We start from the raw sequence: 12,877 nt of genomic DNA, 5'->3' as shown, positions 1-12,877 counted from the left end.
GGGTGACAAGCTCGATCAATAGCGTTTACTGGTTCCTCGCCTGGTTTTGGTTGATCTTGATTATCAAGTCTGATATCAAGTCTGGTACCAGGACCGCAATAATTATATCCTGGTAGATGTTTTTCTCCGCTGTATTTAGCCCATGGAGTACCTGGAAACTTTGACATCAAATTAGCAATATCACCACCGCGCTTATTAGGTAAAAATGAAAATTTCTTTCTACCGCATATAGAACATTTTCCACCATACGCTATTTTTTATTTTTAGTTGTAACCGTAGCTAAATCAGCAGTTGGAGTTTTAACTCTACAGCGTAAACAATATAAATTCATGTTATAAAATATATGGATATAATTGATTTCTCAGCAACTCGGCGACGAGAACCAGTTAAACACCACCCTGCGTTACCCAATTCCATCAGAATGAGTATCATAGGACCATCTGGATCAGGTAAGACGCAATTATTACTTAATTTGATAATGAGATGGTTGAAATGGGATAAATTATATTTGGTAGTACCATCCGCTGATGGTCAACGATGTTATGATGTACTTAAAGATTTCAATGAAAACGCAAGATTACTGGACGAAGGTGATGATGTTGTAGAGTTTATAACCGATATTGATGAAGCACCGTCTGTTGATGCTTTAGACGGATTTATTAATAATCTAGTTGTATACGACGATGTGATGCTAGATAAACAATCAAATCCAGCCAGAATATTTTCTCGCGGCAGACATAAAAATACAGATGTGATCTATGTTACTCAACGGTATACACAAATACCAAAAGTGATCAGAGACAACTGCAATATTTTAGTTGTGTTTAATGGTGTAGACACACACACGCTGCGAAATATTCATCAAACTTGGTGTGGTGGTGACATGGATTATAATACATTCAGAAATGTCTTTTTACGAGTGCAAGCTACTCCGCATGGATTTATAACAATAAATCTACATGATCCAAGAACAAGATATCGTGTGGGTCTTGATAAAATCTTTTAACGTTTCTGATTTTTAAAATTAATAGCAGCAGAAAGGGCGCCTACCAACGTTGGTCGTCCGTGGAAATTAAACAAAAAGTAAATAAACACGTAGAGTATTTTATTTTTCAGTTACCTTTTCGAACTAAGGTTTTATTGATGGGGTTGGTTTCAACAAAAATAAAAACCTCCCAGGAAACGTTTATTTGTAAAAATCTGGACCTTTCTTACGAGATGATTTTTTTTTTTTTCTTTTTCTTTTTTTTTTTTTTGTCGGAATTCTTGGCTCTGTTCGCCCTCTCTGCTGCTCATGCAGATCGATATGAAATAGAAATGCAGTCACTTTTGACAAACAGGCAATATTGCAGAATAAAAAGGAATATTTAGTATGGCGTCCAAAAGATTGTCATCTTCAAAGAGCATTTCAGGAGAATGATTATCGGGATAACGTATTATAGAACTAAAATTACAGAAGCATATGTATTATTCCAGAACTTTTATATACTGTAATCAATTTGGAGCATGCGCATTTGGTTACAGCGCCCCGTTTTAAGGAATTCTTAGATTTTTGTGATTACTTGTCTGATTATTGGAATTCGGTGCTTTAGAAATATTCCTTTGCCCGAAATAATTGGCCAGTTACTAGGAACAAACGTCACGGAGTTAAGTGTTAGTGAGTTTCCATGAGGCTATGGTTCACTAGTAGTGAATTCAGGTCCAAACCGAATGAGTGTCTTTGAATACCATCGCCCCTATTAAAATCTAGTGGTGTAATTGGTCGTGTGACTGCACTGGCAGTATTTACGGTAGGAAACCGGTAAATTACACAGTGGAATCAATAAGAAGGGACTCGGCAGATACCGTTTATGTCGCCATGGTGGCAAAGATGCTGTAGTTACACTTGAGAACAGTGCCTGGAAACCATTGATTGGCCTAAAGTGGCGTAGTTAAAATAGTTCCATGTGTTAAGGGTTAGTTGTATAGTTTCTACGGTTTGAACTGCTGGCGGTACGGAAACCTAACAAAGAGAAACCATGCAGATGTGCGGTTGATGGATATTTGGCAGGTTGTGAGATCTGTGGTCTGTATTGATTAGAGCAAAATTTATGTATAGAATGGACACGTCGGGATTTCTAATTTACAACTGAAGTTGTGTGGTAGTCTTTGGAAATCTTGTGACTTATAGCGGGAATCGCGCCAGGTTTGAAACCGCTCGGTCAAGTAAAGAACCCTGGCTTGTAACAATACAAATACATTTTCGCGAAAACAAGTACTTGTGCTAAAGACAGCTGACAACCCAACTTTAACTAGTACGGTAAAATATTTTATTTGTGGTGAAGATGATAGACGGAAGATGATATTAATGAAAGCGAGAAATGTTCCAACACGTTTCATCTTCAGTGTATTAAAATGAGACATTGATTTCAGCTCATGAAAATTGTTAATCATTATAGTTTTCAACTTTGTATCGATTTGTTTATGTGACTGTTTAATGATCCATATGTTTGTTTATGAAAAAATAACAAAGATGGTTGAAATTTAAATGTTTGATTTGAATTTTTAAAAAGGGAAAAGTCACGCATTCGGTCTCGTGCGCTTGACATGCACAAAAGAATGTGACATTAGGATATCCTTACGCACAAAATGAGACGTGCCTTAATAATTATGTGGGAAGAATAATGTTGTTAGGTGTCGGTTTGCGTGGCTAGGGAATAAGAATGACGGATATAGAAGTGCACACGTTTTGAGGTCACGTGAAAACAACGGATGGACAGAAGGAATAAGACATGGCAAAGGCGGCAAAGATAAAAAAAAATGATACTAGAAGAATAAATACACGAGAATTTTACATGTTTGCTTTGTCTGTGTGCTTATCCTTTTTAAAAATATAATATCTAATAAATAAGTAAATTAACATAGCGGCTTTACAAGGTCAAAGACGTTGTAAACGTAGAATAATGTAAAATATTTACTGTTGATAAAACGTACGGTATATGGATGGGAAGTGCGACTGCAATCAGATTCACACGTTTCAACACATGTTTACATTTACAGATAGTAGAGCAGACATGTGCTATCGTAAAATGTCTAATTTACAACGGCAGGACGAGGACAGTTTCAAAATGTTGATTGTGCAGTGTATAATTTAATGAATCTGGGATTATGATTTTGGCCACTGTACTTCTATTGGAGAAAAAATGACCATTGACAGAAACTTACAAACAATATAAAAAATGAAATAGCCGTTGAACCCCCAAAAAACCTCATTAAATCCACATTACTAGTATATTAGTTGTGGACCAAAAGGCTGACAGAACATATAATGGGCCGAGTAGGTAATGGGCCGAGTTCGTTATGTCGACCGATTACGTTATCGGCAGAGTATTTTATTTTACCGATTTGACAAGGGCGAGTTCGTTATGGTCCGAATTCGTTAATGGGTTTACTCTGCTATGGGCCGAGTAGTCTCGTAACCAAATTAGTATGGACCGGAAGTTGAGGAAAAAAGGTCTCTTTAAGATTTCAGCTTGACTTGGGGAAAATCTATCAGAGGAACCATATAAAATAGCTCTTGTTACATTTGCAGGTAACAGTTATTTCAGAAAACGTATATACAATTTTGGTAACCCCAGCTAGCGAACACGCCTCTGTTGTGTTTTTGTAATGTACTTTCTCAAGTGAGTTATATTTGGACTACTGTATAATATACTGTAGTCCTACAAAAAGGCTACATGTAAGACCTCGACGCAGATATTTATATTTTGAGCGCCCAAAACATAAACATGAGCGTCGAGTTCTTACATTGTAGGACTACTTCGAAGACTGAATTATTTCATTAAGTGACAAGTACACGTAACTAAGAAATTGCGTCCAAACGAGCGCATGCGTATTTGTGTTGTAATGGGAGATAGATGTTTACATAGAGTATAGGCTATATAAATAATACAACGGGTCACACTAAACACACAGGGGCTCGTATCGTTGCTTACAATTGACCTGTCATACATGTACTGTATAATAACTACTGCTTAATAAATTTGGTACCGATATTTACCTCAGGCATTCGACTGAAGTCAAAAGTTTGACTTAATATCATACCTTTAAGGAATGCCAAATCATTTTTGCATGCTACTGCTCGACATGGCCCTGATTGTGTGCGCTTAATATGCAAGTCAGATCCCGCTGATTGTAATACTGTCCTCTCATTAGTTAAAAGAAAATGATGTCCTGTATTTTTTTACAACTTATTTTCATTTGGCCAATGAGCAGGTTTTATGGCATTCAGCACGTTATTCTTGTACATTTAGCAGGCACGATTCATATGTCTCTTGGTATCTTTCCTTCATCATTTCTTTTAATTTGTCAAAAGTCCTTGGATGAGTTCTTACAAAATGTTTTTCTCCTTGCCTATTACCATGTGATGCTGCGAGTGGCTGATGATTGACTTGGTATTCATAAAGAGCGATACTGCTGATGCCGGAGTCATTCTTTTTGACAAAATGCACTCTTTTCTTAAAACCAGGGTCAGTTTTAAGTGTTGCATAATATTTGCTCAAAAATAACCACCTTGTCTTCATTGGGTTGAGGCTCCAGTTCTTCCCAAGTTACTTAGTACTTTACACTTAATGCAGTCTTTTTTATTCATAATAACCACTTAAATTTATTAATTCCAAGACAACATCTCAAAGTCTTACGGATGCTTCTTTTAGAAATGATCACTGTCAAGCACCTCACCCCCACCCCCAAGAGCCAAAAGTCTCACACAAGTATAATATATATATGGTGGTGGAAACTTTTTGGTAGCTGTGGGCTATTACATTATTATTCATTCCATTATTTTATTAAATGGCAAGTCTTTCACAGCGTAGAAGTATACTAATTAAAGTGTAAGCAAAATGGAAATTGTGGTCTTTCCAAATGAATATTAGAGTATACAGATGAATATCTAACCGATGTTAATGCTTGATTAATGAAAAGAACACATATTATGTGCCTATACATTAGTGTGTTTAACTGAGGTGACATCATTAGATAAACTTTCAATGGTACATATGGCATGATTTAAGTGTATTTGAATTAAACGACATAGTGGTTTGTGGGTTACTGTTGATAATTAATTGTCCATGTGACTGTACCAGTCATTAAATGACCTATATATTCAAACAGTTTAGATCAATTAAATCTGATTTATCAAGTAATCAGCAATTTTTCTTGACACTGAAGTAAAATCAAGGGAAATGCATTGATTTATCTTCACAGCTAAGTAAAATCAACAGAAATCACTCCTGTAGAGTTCGTAACAATCATTGGTCAGGAATTTTAAATGTTTCTGTCAAAATTTTCAATGTATACTTTAAAATGAAAATCTGTATATAAACAGTTTATATTTTTTAAAAATGAGGGAATTACAGTATATTGCCATTTGTTTTGCTTCTTGATGTGTTTATTGAGAGCTTTGGTGCAATTATATGTAATATTGGGGTGTCGTGGTGTGTTTAGTGAGACTGTAATACAATAGCCTCTACCAACCATAACTAAGTACCAATTTTCAACCATCCACATTTTTAGTTGAATAAAAAAAAAGAAAAATCTTTGTTATTCAGCCTTTATATTATAGCAGCAACAAGGGGATGACTTTTTCAGAATTATGGAATATAAGGAAATGGAATGCTGTATGGATAATTTGAGTGTGTAGAATTACAAAATGAACACATCTTCTGTATGATATCTTTGGGGGAAAAAATCACAGGAAGCATTCAAACACATACACTGGAGATTTTTTTTAAATTGTTGTTTTAGTAACTTGTTGCAAAACCTTTACCTCATGTTATTTCAAGCTGAAATGTATACATGTATTTCATACAGATGGGGTTGCTGGTAGCTTCTCATGGGTCAGCGGTTCTTTTCAGGGTTTTCCCGGGTTCTTCCTCCACCATTTTTACTGGCTGCCATGTATAGCCTAACTTGTGCTGAAAAATGGTGTGAAACCCTATAACAACAACAGATGACCCCATATGGGGTCATTCCACACCAAGTCACCCATAGATGCCCTGCTGACCATCTCTGATTTCAATCAAATGTTTTGCAGGTGTACATCAATGTAAATGATGGCTGCATGCAGTTTATCAGTAAAAAAATTAAATTACTTATGAAGTTATTGTAGTTTCCTCTGACCATTCCCAGCCAATTTTAGATATGTGGCAGGGATGGTCCTGGCTTTTAAAAAGCTGTCGCCAAAAAAATCGCCAACCTCAATATTTTGTCGCCAATTTTCAAAAAGTGTCGCCAAAAAAAGTAGTGTACATTTTTCCAAGTGTTAATTTAGTCTATTAATGTAACAGGCAATGAAAATTACAAAAGATGGATTAGTTACTACTTTAATTACAACAAGCATTAACAAAATGTTACAAAGTGTTACATGAAGATCCGTCGCCATTTTAGGGCTGCCCACTTGTTGAATGCAGTTTCAAAGTCTAATTTTTCACATCTGTACATGCTGATTCTCATTAAATTCTCGAGAGATGAGATGCAGAGCTTATTTCTGATGTCACTTTTTATGAGGTTCATCTTACTGAATCCACGTTCACAGTCCTCAGTGCTGGCAGGTGACACCAGTAGTCTCTCAGCAGCTCCCCCCCCCCCTTTTTATGGCTAGCTTCACAAAGCTTGTAGGGAATTGCTTCCTAAATCCCAAGAATGATCACTGAATGCTGTATAAACTTTCTCGACAAGACAAATAGGATCTCCATTCCCACGAATGAAACTTACACGAGTCAACTCCTGGCAATATTGGACCGTATATATAAGCGTAAATTCACACCCAATTTAGGGATTCTTTCACTCCTATATTTTGAGAAATAAATAATTATTATTAATTATGCAAAACTGGGTTTTTTTTTTTTTGTTTTTTTTTTTGCTATTTCTTGTTGCGTAGTTTAAGTCTCTGTAGCCGTAACACGGGACTGATGGCAAAAGGAAAAGATCAATGAGTAAAATGCTGCACTGGCGACAGATGTAATTGTGATTTGAGATTTTTTCCATTTGCTTTGTATTTATACACAGTAGTCGGTACTTCAAAGGTTATCAGTTTTCTATGAAGGTTCAGCAAAACTACTGTATTGGTATATGTATAAAAAAAACAAAAAAAAAAAAAAAACAGAAGGATTAGCCATACAATTAATTGTATCTGTTCTATTCGCGTCTTCAGAAGTCGGTCAGTTGTAGGTATAGTGCGGTAGCATGATTGACTGTATCGCAGCATACAGTAGTACTCAGCCCAGATGTCAGCATAAGCAGATTATGACGTAACAATGCACTGTAAAGATAGGGTTGTCAACAAGAACAAAGGATCGTTTGTGTAACAGATTGATTCCAATGCATTGCTTAGTCAAGTTTGTGGCTTCCTTTCGTTCTGGCTTTAAATTTATTCAGTCCAAATCCATGATTGTATGTACAAATTAAATAACCAAAAAGTATGTCGCCAAAAAAATCGCCAGGTGGGATATTTTTGTTGCCAATAAGGAAAAAAAATCGCAATTTGCGACATTGGCGAAGCCCAGGACGATCCCTGTGTGGATATTTATGTTTGGGTATGGGGTCAAAACCTTCAAAAAAGTTGTAATTTGCTGTCAGCATCGAGTAGCCACTTTATAGTGGGCCTAGCAAACTAAAACAATCTTACATTAAGTAGTACCTGCATGAAATTGATCAGAAAATTATTTATTTTCTCTGAAATTATGAGTATTATATTAATTCTTCAACCCACTGACAGACAAGACAGATCTTCATTCATCATTGATGACATTTGACCTGGTACTCTCCATTTACATTGCTAGTAACATGACTACACAAATCTCGCAACCTATATGACCATGACATCGAAGGTTCATTAGTCTTATAACATCAACAATAAACCCATTTTAGATGTTGTACAAAAAAACTCCAAAATATTAAATAAAATTCATATACTGTTTGTAAAAAACGAAATGGCACATAATTCTTGAGACATTTATCTCAAGAACAGCACCCAGTAATATGTTGCAGCAGCCTAGAGAAAGCCAGATTCATCAAGCATTGAGCACATTTAGATGCTGTGGACATGTGTAAGCCATGAAGTGGCTCATTTGTCACTTCCTGTCATGCTCATCAGTTCCTCTTACTTGGATGAGGAAGAGATATGATTCTTTGATAAGTCAGTTAATGAAGTTTAGTGCCTCTTAACTACAGAATGGGGCCTTAAACCATCTGGCACACACCCCAGTTTGATCATTCCATTTTGGTAAAGACCTCAGTTACTCAACCACATCCAGATCGCCTGCTTCTTCCTCATCCCTCCAAACTTGAAGAAGTATAATAGAGGTTTGCAACTGATAAAAACCTTGCTCAGTGGCATGGAGGATGCTCTGTTCTTCTCTCTACTGTGAGACCTGTTAACTCTGCCCCAAGTTACCAAGTACATTATCTGAAGTGGCCCATTATACCTTCCCAGTTGGATGCAGGTGCATCTCAAATTAATATTTCAACTGGAACCTGGGCATGCCTTTCCATTAAAACAACTGAAGCTATTGAGCAGTCTGGAACCTGGTCATTTTAGTTTTACATATTGACTTCTTCTCAGCTACTTCATTTAGTACATTAGTATACACATGGGGGGCCCTGAGCGGTCTAAAGCGCTCTCCGTTATGGATCGCTGCCATCTCACCTCTGTTTGCGTGTTTTCGAGTCTATAATTCGGCCAATATGGGTATGTGAGAAAGTTTTCCAGTAGCTTCTCGTGGGTCGGTGGTTCTTCCTCCACCATTAATACTGGCCGCCATACATAGCCTATCGTGTGCTGAAAAATGGCATTAAACTCCACAACAACAACAAGTATACACATGGAGGTCACTCTGAAGCTTCTTGTTGCAATGGCTTTATTGGCTGAACTTTTGCACATCTGCCATTGCATTGCACTGGACTCCTAAAAAGTCACTTACCACAGTAAAGACCTTCTAAGAGCTGATGTTTTAGAAGCTGAGGTCCTCTTCAGAGGACTTGTCCGTATCATGGCTTTTTGTTAGATTCGCAGGATCATCAACATAGATCCTGAATGCCCACCCAAGGAATATCACAATTAGCCAAATGTGTACTAATGTGAATCACCATCCAGGTGCAATCCAAGAAATTATTAAAACAGATGCAGCCGCAGTCCAGTTTCCAGCCTCATATGAGACCTCATCATTCAGGTTCACTGCATTGAAAATACCAAGAACTGCTAGGAGGAAGTTCTCAGACCTGCCTTACTTTCCCAGGATGGGTGGGGTGGTGGGAAACAGTCCTAGAAACTTACACTCTCTCCTGCCATGGATTCCTCTGCCAAATATTCTCATAGTTGCAAGCTTAATGCCTCTCTTTGGAGGTTTGTTCAAGCATCTCGGATGATGGATGGGTCCTTTCTGTTGTGGACAAGTATGAACAAATTTTGGGTACAAACCTCTCTGTTAATACCTCCACCCTGTTCTTTTGCCAGTCCAATCAGTTGAAATCAGGGGAAGAGGTACACACCCTTTTGCATAAAGAGTTATAGGGCATCTTCACTAGCCAAGGATCTGATGTGTTAACCCTATCTCTGAACATTGGTGGATCTAGCAGATATTTCAGAGCTTTGTCCTAGTGACATCTGTTGGAGTCCATGAGTTGTCTCCCTTGGTATGTCATGACAACGAACAGCTGTGCATTGTACATTGGCTGAAAATGGTGGAGGCAATTGACTTCAAAAGATACTTTGTAAGTTTAACATCAAAAGTATGACTGTGTATCAGAGAGAAGCCATTACATGCGTATTTGAGGAAAAGTATATATTTGAACAAACACAGACTGGCAGTGGAAAAGTGATTATGAGTCCATTCCAGTTGTGTGTTCCACTTGTCAAGATCTTGTAGTAACAGTGTTCAAATTTGAACAATTTGATTTTGATTGGATGTGATGGCTTTCTGTCGCAACTAATGAAATTCGGAGACCCAAAGCACCAAAATATCAGAATGATCTGCCAAGGTATAAATAGGATTAACACATCAGAACTTTGGCTAGCAAAGATGGCTATAGAGTTGTCATTTCCTACATACATACTTAAATTCTCTCATGAATCGATTTCGATTTGCACCATGAATATCTTATTTTGAGCTGCAGAGAGTTGGAATCTATCATGTACTTTATGGCCTTTAATCAAGCCCCACCTCCCATGTACCATTAAGAAAGGCTTACATTCCTTACATTCAAGACCTCAAAATAAGCGCTTTTACTCACTTTGGCATCTGCAAGAATACGCAGTAAGAATCTTGCATTGTCGAGTGACATTAGCTGTCTCCATTGTAATTAGAATAAGGAATCTGGTTCTATCCTTTGTCACCTGGATCTTTAAGCCAAAAATCATTTACCTTTGGTTGATCCACTAACTAGAGTGATCCCAGTCTCTATCAAATCTGTGCTGGAGATGACAAAAATAGGCTTTTATAACCAGTTAGGACACTGCATTTCTATCTTACAGGAAAACTATGGATATGAAACATCTTTTTCTTTTTCTTAAGAACTCGATTGATATTTGGCTTCCATTATCTCAAGGTGGATTGTCACCACAATCAAAAAAGAGACCTTTTATGAAACTAAAAGCCCAGGAGGTATGAGCCTTCACTACTTCATGGGCCTATCTAAATCTTTATTTGGAGGACTTCATGAAAGCAGCATATTGGTGTTACCATACTACCTTCTCCTCCTACCTGCACTCATTAGTGCAACAAAGTACAGACATATTTTCTACGGAACTCATAGTTGTGGCAAAATGTGTGGCGAAGAAACACCAACATTCTGTAAAGTGAATCTCTCCCTCACATTGTGACTAGACATATATTAAATTAAATTATTTAATGTTCGCTTTTATAAAAGAAAATTCCAAAGGGTCAATTATATTGTTACATCATTCAAAGTATCTTTCTTTTTTCTTTCTCTCTTTCTTCTTTTAACTTATGGAGCAGTAGTATGTACTGATATAAAAAGCATAAAAACCAAACCAGTAAATATCTGCACTTAAACGTGTTGGAGCATGCTTTAATTTGGGTACGTTTTGACTTGGATACGTAGCAGGAGTCTGACGTTTTATCAATAAAGTACGGCGAAATCTTTGACATAATGAAATCCCCGTATCGGTGTTATTTATATATGGTTACTTTTTTACCTGCTTCCATTTGCCTCGTGCACATTTGTTTCAAAAAGCCGATTTACGACAAATTGATATAATCCAGCAGAAGTTTTGTAAAGGATAGACGTCAAGTCTGTTATAAAGTGTTGAACTCCATCTTGTATCTAAAGTTTATTTATTTTAGAATAAATTTCATTGGCTCAATAAAATCGTAACACAACCGAAACTTTAGTACAGGCCGGAAATAGTCCTAGCCTCGTTTTCAATTAGAGCATGGCTGCGGAGAATTTATAGTGAAAGAAGAAATTGCTACCCTTATCTAAGCAGGTCAGATGGATTTAATAGTATTATGGCATTTTGCTGATCTCAGATTGTGAAACTTTCTTTGTATTCTCTCCTCCATATGTGATACTTAAGTATTGTTCCGTAGTTAGACTGCCGCTAATTCCGTATGCATTTCATGCATCAAAACTTTGGATAGCTATGTGTAAGGTATTTTGAAAAATGCACTTTCATTGTGTAATATTAATTTCTTTGGATTTACCATCGTTTCATTATAATATTTGTATTGTTTCCCCATTAAACTCTGAAATACTGCGCCACGAGCTGTCCAAATATTAAAATCTAAAAATAACGGGTCGTCAAACTTTTCGACCTAAATATAACATGAACTAATGATTTCTTAAAATGTTGGAATATTTAGCTGAAATTTGGCATATGTCCGTGGACGGTGGTAGATTATCAGAATATATATATATATATATATATATATATATATATATATATATATATATATATATAGACACACACACATACACACACGCCATAGCAAACGTTTTTGTTAAGGATTTATATCATTGCCTGACAAGCATTTGTGTAATTGTATTTTTTTTTACGTAGCTTTTAAAAATTTTCAGTCATATCGCTACAGTGTCTGCAGTGTGTCAGTTTACAGTGATGTCTAGCTCTGGGTCATCATGCTGCAGACATGTAACACCATGTCTCGCATAGTCATAAGATAATTTGGTAGTAAATCATCTTTGATTCACATTAAAATTCACCTTGATTTACTCTGAAATAAAAAGCATAATCCTCGGAGCATTTAGTACAAGTTTGTCAGAGATAAACCTGTACTAAATGTTTTAATTTTACACAACTGTTTAGCTTTGCAGTTGCTGCCTTACTGAAGAATTTATAATAAGCAACAAGTATTTTGTTCTTCAATAAATATTTCCTGTCTAAATTAGTTTTTCAATAGAATCTAAATATAATCCAAGAAAACGTGTGAATTACTTTTAGATCATATAAACCCCAATAGGTTCTGGGGACCTTAACAGCCCCAGACTTTAAGGCTGTTGTATGTATGGTCATCATATCATTTAGATGAAATTCCTAGACCAGACTTCGGCATGGATTGCACTTGGGTAGTGCCATAGCAAATCCTGTAAGAAAATTGGTTCTGCATAGCAAGTTTAGTTGAGGCCCACATGCAGGCAAGTCTCGGAGATGTATTTATCAGTTGTCTGCAGTAGACCATGTTCTGCGGTACTATCACATATGACTAGTATTAAACACATTGCAGGTGCATAATGCTAACATAATGTTTACAGTATTTTTTTTGTCTTTATATTCCATAGTGTCTCCTTTCTGGTTCTTCTGCTTACTTGATATTCTTTATACATGCTCAGTGGAAGATCCTGACTCATTGTTACATAATTT

At 36.5% G+C, this 12,877-nt stretch overlaps 1 protein-coding gene across 2 annotated transcripts in view; it reads left to right on the top strand.

Annotated features, from left to right (window-relative positions):
- The first annotated feature begins 3,473 nt into the window (after positions 1-3,473).
- LOC149802600 (uncharacterized) overlaps positions 3,474-12,877 on the top strand; it is a 71,390-nt gene continuing 61,986 nt past the window's right edge. Inside the window, exon 1 of one of the 2 annotated variants that reach the window (XM_089951878.1) lies at positions 3,474-3,571. The gene's annotated coding sequence lies outside the window, so the exon portion shown is untranslated. Of the gene's footprint in view, positions 3,572-11,384; positions 11,486-12,877 lie in introns of those variants that run through there. The other variant, XM_089951879.1, reaches the window with a different exon arrangement.

Source organism: Sinohyriopsis cumingii, chromosome 3, assembly GCF_028554795.1.
Source record: "Sinohyriopsis cumingii isolate HCF-2022 chromosome 3, ASM2855479v2, whole genome shotgun sequence".
Lineage (NCBI taxonomy): Eukaryota > Metazoa > Mollusca > Bivalvia > Unionida > Unionidae > Sinohyriopsis > Sinohyriopsis cumingii.
Note: the sequence above shows the minus strand (reverse complement) of the source record. Positions and strands in the feature narration are given on the sequence as shown.